A 16,794-nucleotide genomic window follows, 5' to 3' on the forward strand; every position below is an offset into this window, starting at 1 on the left:
TGATAGATTTGATATCGGCCGATAGTTTTTCAATACACTAGGGTCAAGATTAGGTTTCTTAAGTAATGGTTTAATCACTGCAGATTTGAAACGTTTAGGAACAGATCCAGAAGTTAAAGAAAGATTAATAATTTCCAGCACAGTCGGCCCAAGAGTGGGCCACGGGTCCTTAAACAGTTTTGTTGGTATAGGATCAAATAAACAGGTTGTACTTTTTGTTGACGTTACGAGTTTCGTCAGCATGTCTAGAGAGATACCATCAAATTCTGTAAATCTAGGTAATACCTCAGTAGTGGCGCCCACCTCAATAGCAGGGTGTAGTGGCTGGGTTAAGGCATGCTGGGATATGTTCAACCTAATCTTATCTATTTTCTTCTCAAAGTAATCCAGGAAATCTTGTGCTGTAAAAGGAGAGCGAACTACAGGTGGTTGTCCATGAGTAAGTGTTGCCACCGTGTTGAACAAGAACTTTGAGTTATGCTTGCTTTTGTTGATCAAATCAGAGTAATAGGTCCACTTTGTAGCCAATAATGCATGCTTATAGTCTAAGATAGCATCACGCCATGCAAGGTGGAATACTTCTAATTTTGAATGACGCCATTTCCATTCTAGACCTCTTGCTTTATGCTTGAGGTCAAGCAGGTAATCATTGAACCAAGGTGACTGCGATTTGGGTAGTGCGGTTTCAACACAGGTGGTGCAATCATGTCGAGTGTCGTTTTGAGCACTGAGTTTAAACTATCCACAAGTCTGTCTACTGACTGGGTATTTGTCAAAAGTAAGGCTAAGACATCAGGCAATCTAGCTTCTAGTTCAGTCTTAGTTGAGGAGTTGATGCATCGCCGTAATGATAATAAGGTTGTTGTTCCACTAAACACGGCAGTGAAACTGTAAACTTAATAAGTGAGTGATCAGAGACCACTGATGTAAGAGGCATGATGTCAATATTCGTGACAGCAATACCACATGCGAGAACCAGATAAGGGTATTTCCACTAATGTGCAAAGAATCCTGAATGCATTGCCGAAATCCTAATGCATCCACAATTTCCATAAATGATTTGCAGAGGGGATCAGCAGGCTTATTTATATGAACGTTAAAGTCACCAATGATCAGAATGTTATCTTCTCTCGTTGACAAGTTAGAAATGAACGCACCAAATTCATCTAAGAATTCAGAATATGGGAGAGGAGGCCTATATACAGTGACAAAGTAATATGGCTGATTTTTATTCTTCTGACCTTGGCAATGCGTAATATCCTGAGCGGAGCGGAGAATCAGATGCTCAAACGAGTTATATTTGTGACCCCCAACCGCTAATAAGCTAAACCTAGATTTATAAATAAGAGCTACACCCCCGCCTTGCTTCACATCACGAGGGACGTGACTAAATGTATATGCTGGTGGGCAGGCCTCATTTAAGGGGAGGACAGCTGTAGGTTTAAGCCAGGTTTCACATAACCCAATCATATCTAAGTGATGATCAATAATTAAATCATTAATCAACAATGATTTGAGGACAGTGATCTATGTTTAATGAGACCCAGTCTAAGGACCTCAGTGGGGTTGACAGTTGAGCTGTTTGGGTTTAGGGGTGGTTCCAGAGTGGCATATATAAGATGCCTAGAAGTAGGTTAGGTTTGAGACGTTCACACGCATTGTAGGTAGCAGACATGAAATCTTTGATATTGCTGGAACAACCAAACTTTGAACCGTGCTGGAGTGATTCTGACAAATCCAATTTCGGCAGCTGACCAGGATTATTTTACATTTTGGTAATGTGAACAGGCTTGTGTATCTGCCTGTTTGCACACATTCTTTATGAATTTTACATAAATATTAGGGCTGTTCATGTTATATAGTGAAAAAAAAAGTTGCAAGAGACTTTGGGCCACATGTTGTTTTTGTTCCACTTGGGGTTTTATAGGTGCAGACCAAATTTGAGCTCAATCAGATAAGATTTGGAGGTCCACCAGAGTGACACATTTTCCTCTCCCTCTGCTTGCAAGGCAATGTCACCGTAACAGGAGAAGACTCTGATGCCATTATTTTTCTTTTACAGTTACATTTGATGACTTCTAATTGCAAAAAGTTGTGGTTGATTGATCACCCAGAGTAGAACATTCCTGGAATTACTGGATTATTACACTAAAAAAAAAAAAAAAAAAAAAAAAAAGACTCATTGGATGAACTCAATTCAATTACGTGCAGGATTTCCATCTAATACATACAGTATATGTAGCCCCAACTCAAAGCACATCCATGCAAGAAATTGAATTGAATTTAGTTGGGACTACATATATGTACTAGATGGAAATCCAATCCAATGAGTTGATTTTTTGAGTGTACATTGCTGGTTTGGGCAACATTGTTGCTTTGTGGGGGACCCCTAAACAATGTCCGATTACAATAAAATTGGCACAGATCTTTTATTTTATTAGTGGAACAAGAACATGTGGCCGAAAAAATTTGTAACATTTGACATTTTGAACAGGTCTAATAAACATGGTTTCAAGAGTTTTAGTTTTTCAATTGATCTTTGCATTCAGAGGTGCCATGCGTTATTTTCAAAATGCTGAAACTGTAGATATATCAGTGACTTCTATTTGACTAATGAAAAATTCTTGAAGACCAAGAAATCTTTTAAGTCACGGCATTTGTTCATTCCTCGTCTTTCATCCAGAGTGTCTTTCCAGGAACCTTTGACTTCTCATTCAATCGGATTTGTGTTGAGCCATGTTGGTGTTTTCTGGAACTAAGAGAGAAGGAAACTGAACCAAGAGCAGGAAGCCATAATAAAATAATGAGCCAGATGTCTAACCTTTAACTCTTCCTAGGGAATCCTTCGGGGTGTTTCCAGGTCAGCTGGGAAGCATAATCCTGTCAGTGTGTCCTGGGTCCTGTCCAGGGCTTCCACCTAGTTGGACATGCTTGGGGGATAGCCTCACCAGCACCCCAGGTGACTCATTCAGTGTGAAGAAGCAGAGGCTCTACTGAGTCTTTCTGGGATATTCAAGCCTCTCACCCTGTCCCAGAGTGGAAGGCCAGATAACCAATGGAAGAATCTCATTGTCTTTGCAACTGTGTTCTTTTGCTTAGTGCCCAAAGGTGATGAACATAGGTGAGTGTAGGAACATAAATCAAGAGTCTGGTCTTTTGGTTTAGCTTTTCTCAAGCAAAACTGTCCAGTACAGCCTCCTCGGGAACTCAGGAACTGCAAGTTCTGCTTATCAAAATAATTTGCTGTCCTTCCATCCATCCTCCCGTCTGTCCATACAGCAACACCCTCCATAACCTAAAACCCAAGAACTGTAAAACTCAAAATCAAAATTTTTATGCATTAATACTGGGAGGTCAAAGCTCCACGTGCCAAATAATTACGCATTTCTGAGATTTATAAATGCCTTTTTTTTAACAAAATTTTGTGTTTCAAGTAGGAAATGTATGGAAGCTCACATCGTCTGCTAGATGGCAACAAAAGCTGTTCAAATGTGCAGCAAGGTCTGACATCCAAAAATCAACATACAGTTATGTCCTTGCACTTATGGGAAACTTACTTGTTGACTATTTATCTAAATATAGAAGAATTAAAAAGTGGGAAAAACCTAAAACAATACTGACAGCAGATCCAGCTGAACCTGTAGCAGCAATTCAGACTGACAGACAGAGTGATGCACTGGACTGTTTCAGAATGCCATCTCTGCTCTCATCCACTGCTTAAAGTACAGTCTCAGCGGAACCAATCACCCAGAACCAGCTGCGCCATCGCGCTCATGCATCAGCGTGCCTCAGGAGGTGGGTGGCTTTTCTGGATCTGAACTTGGACATTTCCACAGTGTCAGCAGTGCAGAGGGAAGCATTCGGAGACCAGCTGGAGGGAGGACGTGCACATCTCATGACTCTGAAGATATAAATGTTGACTATAACAGTTACCGACAGCAGTGGCTGGAAAAGCCTCACAGGCTTCAGGAAGAGACGCCGGCCAAAAACACGAACAATGACAACCTGAGGCAGTGCATGGCATAGTTAGTGAGGCTGACCTCCAGCCAAACACCCTGATGTCAAGTGTCACCCCCTGCTGAAGTGCAACAACACAGAAGACTTGGCTTAGAACTTTTGGCATGTTTTGTTGTTTGGTATGCACCCCAGCCGTGTTCCATAAAACAGCACAGAGCTCTGCTGAGCTAATGATGATCATTATTACCTCAAACAACTGGCAGACCGGGTCTTTGTGACATCATAAGGAGAGGATGTTAATGTGAAGAAGGGAAGAAAGTTCGACTTGCATGACCACAACATGAGCTCATCTCTTCTGTGATTTCTCGACTAAATTATCAAACACACTGAGGTATTTTTTGACTTTGTACTATCGACAGATGGCCACAGTCATATAACCTCCAACGTCCTCCTTTGACTGACACAGGTACTGAGTTTTATCAAGAGAAATAATCCCTGTGATGTTGAAGTTATGCTGTTGATCATAACCAAGATTCTGGAACATTTTTACTGACATGAGAAGAGTCTGACGTAATTTGTGTGATGTCATTAACGTGATCTGCCCTTGTAACTTGTTGGTGTAGTTTTGTTAGCATATCTGCCCATTGTGAGAGAAGGCTAGCATGAATTATAAAGTTGTGCAGTGTTCAGAGGACAGACGGAACAAACAGCACAGTTGTAAGTAGGGATGTCCCGGTCCGATCACGTGATCGGAAATCGGGCCCGATAACGTGGTTTCAGACTTGATCGAAATCGGACGTTGCATCCCGATCAGGAATCCGATATAGATTTTATCCTCATTATTTTGATCAACGCTATTTCAAGCTCATTATTGCAGATTAATGGGCCTTTCACACGTCAGAAGCGTCAGAGGCGTCAACAATCTAAAAAGCTAAACTATATATAGTTAATATAGTATATGGTGGTGCATTTGACCCAGGTGACCCTGAACCATCCCTTAGTTATGCTGCTATAGACGTAAACTGCTGGGGGGTTCCCATGATGCACTGTTTCTTTCTCTTTTTGCTCTGTATGCACCACTCTGCATTTAATCATTAGTGATCGATCTCTGCTCCCCTCCACAGCATGTCTTTTTCCTGGTTCTCTCCCTCAGCCCCAACCAGTCCCAGCAGAAGACTGCCCCTCCCTGAGCCTGGTTCTGCTGGAGGTTTCTTCCTGTTAAAAGGGAGTTTTCCTTCCACTGTAGCCAAGTGCTTGCTCACAGGGGGTCGTTTTGACCGTTGGGGTTTTACATAATTATTGTATGGCCTTGCCTTACATATAAAGCGCCTTGGGGCAACTGTTTGTTGTGATTTGGCGCTATATAAAAAAATTGATTGATTGATTGATTGATTTGTTGTATTTGTTTTTCATACTTTTAGTGCCGTCACACAAGCGTTTCGATGTACAACTTTTTTTAAATTGATATTTAACTTTGCACAGGCACCTTTCTGCTGTTACTTGTATTTATTTGTATGTTATCTATTTTTAGATATTTTAAGTAGATGCACAGTTCATGCTGTCTTTCTGCAGGGACACTTGAGCAAGTGTCTCATTTTGTATTTGTGTACAAGACAAAGAACGCTGATCTGGACATTTCCCCCTCTCTCAGCATTTTTAATCAAAATGTTTTCAGATAATCTGAGATTTAGTCAAATAATTAAGACATTAAAGATGATTTATTGTAACAAAGTAAACAGTAATTGTTGGTGTGGGCCGCTGAAGAGGCGGTACTGCTGGCCCACCACCACCAGAGAGCGCCCTGTCTGGAGGTGCGGGCTCCAGGCACCAGAGGGCGCTGCCGCCTCACAGGAGCAGCCGGGGTGACAGCTGTCACTTATCGCCTACGACAGCTGTCACCAATCATCTGATCAGCAGGGGTATATCAGCAGGACGACATCTCCACCTCTTTACCGAGATATTGCTCTACCTAGAAGGTACCGTACTCAGCCGACTGTGTTCTTTGACATTAACCCTTTGTTACTTTTGTGCATTAAATAGCAGACATTCTTCCAACGAGAGGTGGAGGTGGTTTTCCCCGCCATACGGGTTGCTGGGTGCAAACGCACCCACATTTAACTGTTTTTGTTCCTCGCCAGCAGTACCAGATCCAACACGCGGATGGCAGTGGCCACCTGGGAGTTCGGGACTTGGCGGCTCCAGTATTCCCGGGGTTCGGTGGCAGAGGAAATCGTGTGGTTCCGGTTCTGCTTTGGACAGACGTCTCTTATCTTCGAGCCTGCCCACGTACACATTTTGTGAATTGACTTCTTTGTCTATTGTTGTTATCCGTTGTGTTTGTTGTGCTTATTCACAACAGTAAAGTGTTGTTATTTGACTTCCTCCATTGTCCGTTCATTTGCGCCCCCTGTTGTGGGTCCGTGTTCCTACACTTCACAACAGGATATCTCGGCCAACGTCATGGACCCCGAGGGGCGTCACCGGCTGTGAACGGCCAATGGAAGAGCAGGGCGCACAGGCGTCTGAGAGGAGGAATGATCGGTGAGTTGCAGCGAATCCTCACCGCTTTTACGGCTCGGTTGGATCTAATGACCGAGTAGAACGTCCTCCTTAACCGCAGGGTGAGGCTCTCGCCGCGCAGTGTGGAAGCACGCCCTCAGGGCGCTGCGGGCTCCCCCTCCTGTCGATCCTGTGCGCAACAGTGAACGTCCACAGGTCGTTCAACAACCCTCCCACCTTCCCCTGAAGCATACATAAGCCTCCAGAGCCGTACGGGTGTTGTGTGAGACATGCGCGGACTTCTTACTGCAGTGTTCGCTCGTCTTCGCACAACGTCCCGTCATGTACGCGACTGATGCTAGTAAGATAGCTTATGTGATTAATCTGCTTCGCGGCGAGGCACGCGCTTGGGCTACAGCGCTCTGGGAGCAAAATTCACGGCTCCTTCTGACATATGATGGTTGTATGGGAGTATCAGAACAGTGTTCGATCACCCAATAGAGGAGAGACCGCTTCAGCCATGCTGCTGTCAATGAGACAGGGGCGCCGAGCGCAGCTGCTTATGCAGTCGACTTCCCGCATACGCGGCTGCGAGGTCCGGCTGAATAGCACTGCCCTCCATGCCGCCTTCGTAAACGGACTGTCGTTGGTCCTGAAGGAGCACCTGGTGGCCAAGGGACCGAACCGCGGGATTTAGACGGGCTTATTGATCTCGTATACGATTAGACAATCGGTTAGAAGAACGCCGTCGGGAACGAGACGAATGGCTGTGGCCGGGCACGCGCCGTCCCTCTCCCTTCCGGTTCCGACCGAGTTCCCTCCCTCCCCACGCTCCACGGCCTCTACGCTCCGTGGGTACAGCTCCCCCTGCTGACGAAGCTATGGACACAAGCAGGGCCACATTTAGGCCACCAGATAGACAGAGGAGGCTGGTCCGCGGAGCGTGCTTTGTTTGTGGCTCAATAGAGCATCAAGTGAGGAACTGGCCCCGAGCGGTTAAACACCAACGCCCGCCCCTAGAAACTGGGTTAGGGGGTGGCCAAAACATTCACATGGGACATACCCATATTGCCACACGACTCCCAGTTACAATCCTTTATGAGGATTTAACCCTGAAGGCCCCAGCACTGGTGGACACGGGCTCTGAAGGGATCTGCTAGACAGCAGATGGCCAGGGAGTCAGGGCTCCCTCTGGTGGCGCTTACCCTCGCCTGTGCAGGTGCAGGGCACTAGATGGCTCCCTACTCCTCTAACTCACACATAAGACACCACCAGTAACTCTGGTGGTGTCAGGAAACCACCGGGAGGAGATCGAGTTTTTGTGACTCCTGCCACCTCCCGTGTGATTCTCGGGTTCCCGTGGATGTTAAAACACAATCCCCGGATCGATTGGCCGTCCGGGGTAGTGGTTCAGTGGAGCGAGACCTGCCATCAGGTATGTTTAGGTTCCTCGGTTCCTCCCAGGTTCCCAGGCTAAGGAGGAGGTTAGAGTCCCGCCCAATCTTGGGACGGTGCCGGTGGAGTACCATGACCTGTGGATGTGTTCAGTAAGGATCTGGCGCTCACCCCTTCCCCCGCACCGTCCGTACGATTGTGCCATTGATTTGGTTCCAGGTGTTGAGTTCCCGTCCAGCAGGCTGTACAACCTCTCATGACCTGAGCGCGAATCAATGGAGACCTACATCCGGGACTCTTTAGCCTCCGGGTTATCCGGAATTCCACCTCCCCGATGGGTGCAGGTTTCTTTTTTGTGGGTAAAAAAGACGGCGGACTTCGTCCTGCATTGATTATAGGGGGCTGAACGAATCACGGTTCGTAATCGATACCCGTTGCCCTTGCTGGATTCAGTGTTCACGCCCCTGCATGGAGCCCAGATATTCACTAAGCTAGATCTTAGAAATGCGTATCACCTGGTTCGGATCCGGAAGGGAGACGAGTGGAAGACTGCATTTAACACCCCCTTAGGTCACTTTGAGTACCTGGTCATGCCGTTCGCCTCACAAACGCCCCCGCGATGTTCCAAGCATTAGTTATAATGTCGTGCGGATTTCCTGCACCGATTCGTCTTCGTAGTATCGAGACGATATACTCATCTTTTCTCCGGATCCTGAGACTCATGTCCGGCATGTACGTCAGGTCCTGCAGCGGTTGTTGGAGAACCGGCTGTTTGTGAAGGGCGAGAAGTGTGAGTTTCACCGCACCTCTTTGTCCTTCCTGGGGTTTATCATCTCCCCCAACTCCATCGCTCCTGATCCGGCCAAGGTTGCGGCGGTGAGAGACTGGCCCCAACCCACCAGCCGTAGGAAGCTGCAACAGTTCCTCGGCTTGCGAATTTCTACAGGAGGTTTATTAAGGGCTACAGTCAGGTAGTTAGCCCCCTGACAGCCCTGACCTCACCAAAAGTTCCCTTCACCTGGTCGGATCGGTGCGATGCCGCGTTCAAGGAGTTGAAACGGCGCTTCTCGTCTGCACCTGTTCTGGTGCAGCCCGATCCTAGTCGCCAGTTTGTGGTTGAGGTGGACGCCTCGGACTCGGGATAGGAGCCGTGCTATCCCAGAGCGGAAAGGCCGATAAGGTCCTTCACCCGTGTGCCTATTTTTCCCGCAGGTTGACCCCGGCCGAACGGAACTATGACGTCGGCAATCGAGAACTCCTTGCGGTGAAAGAGGCTCTGAAGAGTGGAGACATCTGTTGGAGGGAACGTCCGTGCCATTCACGGTTTTCACTGACCACCGGAACCTGGAGTATATCAGGACCGCCAAGCGGCTGAATCCCAGGCAAGCCCGCTGGTCACTGTTCTTCGGCCGTTTTGACTTCCGGATCACCTACCCGTCCCGGGACCAAAGACCAGAGATCGGATGCCTTGTCCCGAGTACATGAAGACGAAGTCAAAACGGAGTTGTCGGATCCACCGGAACCTATCATCCCGGAGTCCGCTATCGTGGCCACCCTCACCTGGGACGTAGAGAAAACCGTCCGGGAGGCCCTGGCACGGAGCCCGGATCCCGGAACTGGGCCGAAAACAAGCTTTACGTCCCACCAGAGGCCAGGGCTGCAGTCCTGGACTTCTGTCACGGCTCCAAGTTCTCCTGTCATCTAGGGGTGCGTAGACCGTGGCAGTTGTCCGGCAGCGCTTCTGTGGGCGTCCCTGGAGGCCGACGCCGGGATTATATCCAGGCCTGCACCACCTGCGCCAGGGGCAAGGCTGACCACCGCAGGGCATCGGGACTGCTCCAGCCGCTGCCTGTGCCTCATCGCCCCTGGTCCCACATCGGCCTGGATTTTGTCACGGGCCTCCCGCCGTGCCAGGGCAACACCACCATCCTCACGATAGTGGACCGATTCTCCAAGGCGGCCATTCGGGCTCCTGAAGCTTCCGACTGCCCAGGAGACAGCGGACCTCCTGGTTCCACCACGTCGTCGGCTGCATGGGATTCCAACAGACATCGTCTCCGATCGCGGGTCCCAGTTCTCCTCGCAAGTCTGGAGGAGCTTCTGCGGGAACTGGGGGCCACGGTGAGTCTCTCGTCCGGGTATCATCCTCAGACCAAGGGCAAGCAGAACGGGTTAATCAGGAGGTGGAACAGGCCCTGCGCTGCGTGACGGCCGCGCACCCGGCAGCCTGGAGTACCCATTTGGCCTGGATCGAGTATGCCCATAACAGCCAGGTGTCTTCAGCCACCGGCCTCTCCCTTTTGAGGTGTGTCTGGGTATTAGCCCCCGTTGTTTCCGGTGGTTGAGGGAGAGGTCGGTGTGCCTCGGTCCAGGCCCACCTGCGGAAGTGCCGTCGGGTGTGCGCGCGCCGTTCTGCTTTGCTAAAGGCCGGAGAGGGCAAAAGCCCATGCAGACCGTCGGCGGATCCGGCCCTGCGTATCGGCAGGGCAGGAGGTGGGTTGTCCACAAAGGACATTCCCACTGAAAGTGGACTCCCCCAAAACTACAGGACCGTACATCGGTCCCTTCAAAATCCTTAAGGTCATCAGTCCAGCCGCAGTGAGGCTTCAGCTTCCGGCCTCACTGCGGATCCATCCTGTTTTCCATGTGTCACCGGATAAGCTGCATCACACCTCACCCCTCTGTGCTCCGTGTCCGGGCCGCCTCCTGCCCGGATCCGATGGCGAGAGCCGGCTTGGACTGTGCGCCGGCTCTTGGATGTCCGTAGGATGGGCCGGGGCTTCCAGTATTTGGTGGACTGGGAGGGGTACGGAACCCGAAGAACGCTCCTGGGTGAAGAGGAGCTTCATCCTGGACACGGCCCTCCTGGCCGATTTCTACCGCCGCCACCCGGACAAGCCTGGTCGGGGCCAGGAGGCGCCCGTTGAGGGGGGGGTCCTGTTGTGGGCCGCTGAAGAGGAGGTACTGCTGGCCCACCACCACCAGAGGGCGCCCGTCTGGAGTGCGGGCTCAGGCACCAGAGGGCGCTGCCACTCACAGGAGCAGCCGGGGTGACAGCTGTCACTTATCGCCTACGACAGCTGTCACCAATCATCTGATCAGCAGGGGTATATCAGCAGGACGACATCTCCACCTCTTTGCCGAGATATCGCTCTACCTAGAAGGTACCGTACTCAGCCGACTGTGTTCTTTGACATTAACCCTTTGTTACTTTTGTGCATTAAATAGCAGACATTCTTCCAACGAGAGGTGGAGGTGGTTTTCCGCCATACGGGTTGCTGGGTGCAAACGCACCACATTTAACTGTTTTTGTTCCTCGCCAGCAGTACCAGATCCGACACGCGGAGGCAGTGGCCACCTGGGAGTTCGGACTTGGCGGCTCCAGTATTCCCGGGGTTCGGTGGCGGAGGAAATCGTGTGGTTCCGGTTTGCTTTGGACAGACGTCTCTTATCTTCGAGCTGCCCACGTGACACATTTTGTGAATTGACTTCTTTGTCTATTGTGTTATCCGTTGTGTTTGTTGTGCTTATTCACAACAGTAAAGTGTTGTTATTTGACTTCCTCCATTGTCCGTTCATTTGCGCCCCTGTGTGGGTCCGTGTTCCTACACTTTCACAACAAGTAATTTCATCAATCTTATGGTTTGGCTTTGGCAGCGATTTGCACTTTGAGTGCTTTCTAGTTCAGCCGGTCTCTGTGGTGGTCCATTAAGTGTGTGTGTGATGAAATATTCAAATAAATTAAAATGAGGGAATTAAAACCATGTCTAGTCATGTGAAAAGTGATTAAATTCATAAGTCAGCCACAGGGCAAAGAGCGAGTCTGACAAAAAATGAAAGTCTGAATTCATCTGAGCAATCCGCTCACATTCACTCCACAACCATCTTTTCTGTTTCATCATTGTGAGCTATGGGATCATATTTCTTTATGAAGTCATAAAGTGCATTATTAGCACAGTCTTTCAGAAAGATCATCCATGAAGGAAAACCTTCATCTGTTTGAACCCCGTGCTGTGTTTCCACTGAACAAACAATAAACTGGTTCGAAACAAAGAATTGGATTGAACAAAGTGTTCATAGGTCAATTCACTCTTGATTACGAAGACCTGGTCCAGGAACCTTATAAGTAAGAAGAAGAATTTTAAATTCTATTCTAGAATTAACAGGAAGCCAATGAAGAGAGGCCAATATGGTGTGAAATATGCTCTCTCCTTCTTGATCTTGGGCACTTTTGGGTTGTTTTCAGCCCAGTGTTGCAGGGTTCTGAAAATTCCCAGCTTGTGTTCCAGCAGGTGGTGGAATCAAACAGAAGGTACCAGTCTCACTCTCTGTGCACTTCATATAAACTCCAATGTACAAGTGCCTGTCATCATCAGTGTGAAGATCCACCCAGAACAGGCAAACTGTTATTCTTCAGATCCTCTCGGGTGTTGTTGTCCTCCGAGCTGATATGTTCCTTTAAGGCAGGTGGCTCAACGGTTTCACTCTGTGATTTACAAGATGCATTCAGGGATCAATATGTTTGCCAAGGATGCTGACTGCAGTATAATTGCCGAAGATCTGAGGCTGAAGAATACATTAGAGTGACAGGTAGTGCACGCTTCCAGAATAATGCTTTGGACAAGGACGCTACAGCAGGGCTGATATTTGCCAATAAGGGCTTGAACTTTGCTTCTCTGGTTGATGGAGGGACTACTTACTATGCTGTGCTGCTGCTGCACCCTTCAGGAAGTGGCCAACTCACTGAGACGTGATGGCTGGCTCATTACACTGAGTCTGCCCTTGTAGCGTGAGACTGTCTGTCACCACAAGCCAGAGAGAAGTGGTCTGATGGCACAGGAAAACAGTCACAGTCTGTTTGTGTCCGGCGTACCTGTCATCAACGTTCCCATGCAGTAGGAATGTCATGATTGTTGTGCATGAATGTTCATGTTTTCCTATATGCAAATGAATGAAGAAACAAACTGACGTCAGACAAAGATGAGTTGACCAGATTTTTCGAAATCAAGTGTGCATTTCTGGAAAGTGTGTGCAATAGCCATTAAGAAAATGCATGATTTCTTTTTCCCTGAAGGAGCCATGGTGGTCATCTTGGATTTTTAAAAATGGCAACTCAAAGTGGGAGTTTTTTTTTCCAATATCTTGGCTTCTAGGTGACCCAGAGTTTTGGTTCCATTGAGTAACTACACACTTTCAGGTCTGAACAATCTAACTGTGCTAATTACACATTTATTGATGGCCATCTTGGATTTAAAAAAGAATGGGAATTTTTCTAACATCTCAGCTTCTGGGTGACCTAGCATATTGGTTCCGTTGACTAAATACTCACTTTCAGATTTTCAGGGTCAATGAATCTAATGGTGGTAATCTTTCTTGAACATTTATAGGTGGCTAATGTGGATTTTTAAAAATGGCAGCTCAAAATGAGAGTTTTTTCCAGTATCTCTGTTTCTAGAAGACTTAGGATCTTGGTTCCATTTACTAATCACACACTTTTAAGACCACATAATCTAATGATGCTAATTACACATTTATGGGTGGCCATGTTGGGTTTTTTTTAAGTTGTATCTCATTTTTTCCTCCAAGATCTCTGCTTCTAGGTGACATAGGATCCTGCTTCCATTGGCTAAATACATACTTTCAGGGCCAAAGAATCTAATGGTGTGAATAACATATTTATGGGTGGCCATCTTGGATTTGTACATGTGACTTTTCCCATGTATACTTTTTATAATTAACTTTACCATTAGCGATGATTAGCATGTACTCCATGCTAACAATTTGTACTAACAGTGACTCACATTAGCATGTGGGATCATTGTAACCATCATTAACATTTTGTTTAATGCAGCCATCAATAATCAAACACACCATGTCAGCATAATATTGTCCAATCTATGTAGCGGTATTCTCCAGAAATGAGGTAAAAATCCAGAAAAACTTCCAATTCTTTCAATTTCAATTATTTTCAGTTATTTCCTTTATATAGCGCCAAATCACAACAGAGCTGCCTCAAGGTGCTTCACACAGGTAAGGTCTAACCTTACCAACCCCAGAGCAACAGTGGTAAGGAAAAACTCCCTCTGAGGAAGAAACCTCAAGCAGACCAGACTCAAAGGGGTGACCGTCTGCTTGGGCCATGCTACAAACATAAATTACAGAAATAATTTACAGAACAATTCACGGACAAATATACAAGAATTGCTGTTGGTGCACAGGACAGGAGGATCTCCAACACAAACACAACTCCCATCTCTGATGGAGCTGCACCTTAAACAGAGAAAAAACAGAATCAGGCATCAGAAAGACAAAAAATACTGTATAATTTGCCAGCATTAATCAACAAGAAAAACAGAAGAAATAGTAAGGTGATCGCCGGCCGCTAGCCCTAAGCTTCACTAAAGACCCAGAATTTAGGTGAAGTTGAGGCTGCGGCCCGCTCCAATTACTAATAACATGAATTAAAGAGTAAAAAGCGTAAAACAAAACTGCACCAGTATGCTAGCCATATGAAAGGGAAAATAAGTGCGTCTTAAGTCTGGACTTGAAAGTCTCCACAGAATCTGATTGTTTTATTGACGCAGGGAGATCATTCCACAGAACAGGGGCACAATAAGAGAAAGCTCTGTGACCCGCAGACTTCTTATTCACCTTAGGGACACAAAGTAGTCCTGCACCCTGAGAATGTAAAGCCCGGGACGGTTCGTAAGGTTTAATTAGGTCATCTAGGTAGGGAGGTGCCAGTCCATGAATAATTTTATAGGTTAGTAGTAAAACCTTAAAATCTGATCTCACTGGGACAGGAAGCCAGTGAAGAGACGCCAAAATGGGTGTAATGTGGTCAAACTTTCTGCTTCGTGTCAAAAGTCTGGCTGCAGCATTCTGAACCAATTGGAGACCCCTAATGCTAGATTGCGGTAAACCAGAAAATAGAACATTGCAGTATTCCAATCTAGAAGAGATGAACACATGGATCAGGGTCTCAGCATCAGCCATAGACAGGATGGGACGAATCTTCGCTATATTTCGCAGGTGGAAGAAAACAGTTCTAGTAATATTTCTAATATGGAGACCAAAGGACAACGAAGGATCAAAAATTACCCCAAGGTTCCTCACTTTGTCAGTGTGATGTATGACACACAAGCCTAGGCTGAGTGTTAACTGGTCAAATTGATGCCGAAGTCTCACTGGACCAAGAACCATCATTTCAGTCTTCTCAGAGTTTAAAAGTAGGAAGTTTCTAGACATCCAACTTCTCACTGATGCAAGGCAATCTTCTAAGGATTTTATGTGAACGAGATTACCAGCAGTTATCGGCATATATACTGAGTATCATCTGCATAGCAGTGAAAGGTAATCCCAAAATCAATCAATCAATCAATTTTATTTATATAGTGCAAATCACAACAAACAGTTGCCCCAGGCGCTTTATATGTAAGGCAAGGCCATACAATAATTACGGAAAAACCCCAACGGTCAAACGACCCCGTGAGCAAGCACTTGGTGACAGTGGGAAGGAAAACTCACTTTTAACAGGAAGAAACCTCCAGCAGAACCAGGCTCAGGGAGGGGCAGTCTTCTGCTGGGACTGGTTGGGGCTGAGGGAGAGAACCAGGAAAAAGACATGCTGTGGAGGGAGCAGAAATCAATCACTAATGATTAAATGCAGAGTGGTGCATACAGAGCAAAAAGAGAAGAAACACTCAGTGCATCATGGGAACCCCCCAGCAGTCTAAGTCTATAGCGCATAACTAAGGGATGGTTCGGGTCACCTGATCCAGCCCTAACTATAAGCTTTAGCAAAAAGGAAAGTTTTAAGCCTAATCTTAAAGTAGAGAGGGGTGTCTGTCTCCCTGATCTGAATTGGGAGCTGTTCCACAGGAGAGGAGCCTGAAAGCTGAAGGCTCTGCCTCCCATTCTACTCTTACAACCCTAGGAACTACAATAAGCCTGCAGTCTGAGAGCGAAGCGCTCTATGGGGTGATATGGTACTATGAGGTCCCTAAGATAAGATGGGATCTGATTATTCAAAACCTTATAAGTAAGAAGAAGAATTTTAAATTCTATTCTAGAATTAACAGGAAGCCAATGAAGAGAGGCCAATATGGGTGAGATATGCCTCTCCTTCTAGTCCCCATTAGTACTCTAGCTGCAGCATTTTGAATTAACTGAAGGCTGTCAGGGAACTTTTAGGACAACCTGATAATAATGAATTACAATAGTCCAGCCTAGAGGAAATAAATGCATGAATTAGTTTTTCAGCATCACTCTGAGACAAGACCTTTCTAATTTAGAGATATTGCGTAAATGCAAAAAAGCAGTCCTACATATTGTTTAATATGCACTTTGAATGACATATCCTGATCAAAATGACTCCAAGATTTCTCACAGTATTACTAGAGGTCAGGGTAATGCCATCCAGAGTAAGGATCTGGTTAGACACCATGTTTCTAAGATTTGTGGGGCCAAGTACAATAACTTCAGTTTTATCTGAGTTTAAAAGCAGGAAATTAGAGGTCATCCATGTCTTTATGTCTGTAAGACAATCCTGCAGTTTAGCTAATTGGTGTGTGTCCTCTGGCTTCATGGATAGATAAAGCTGGGTATCATCTGCATAACAATGAAAATTTAAGCAATGCCGTCTAATAATACTGCCTAAGGGAAGCATGTATAAAGTGAATAAAATTGGTCCTAGCACAGAACCTTGTGGAACTCCATAATTAACCTTAGTCTGTGAAGAAGATTCCCCATTTACATGAACAAATTGTAATCTATTAGATAAATATGATTCAAACCACCGCAGCGCAGTGCCTTTAATACCTATGGCATGCTCTAATCTCTGTAATAAAATTTTATGGTCAACAGTATCAAAAGCAGCACTGAGGTCTAACAGAACAAGCACAGAGATGAGTCCACTGTCTGAGGCCATAAGAAGATCATTTG

Source organism: Thalassophryne amazonica, chromosome 17 (assembly GCF_902500255.1).
Source record: "Thalassophryne amazonica chromosome 17, fThaAma1.1, whole genome shotgun sequence".
Lineage (NCBI taxonomy): Eukaryota > Metazoa > Chordata > Actinopteri > Batrachoidiformes > Batrachoididae > Thalassophryne > Thalassophryne amazonica.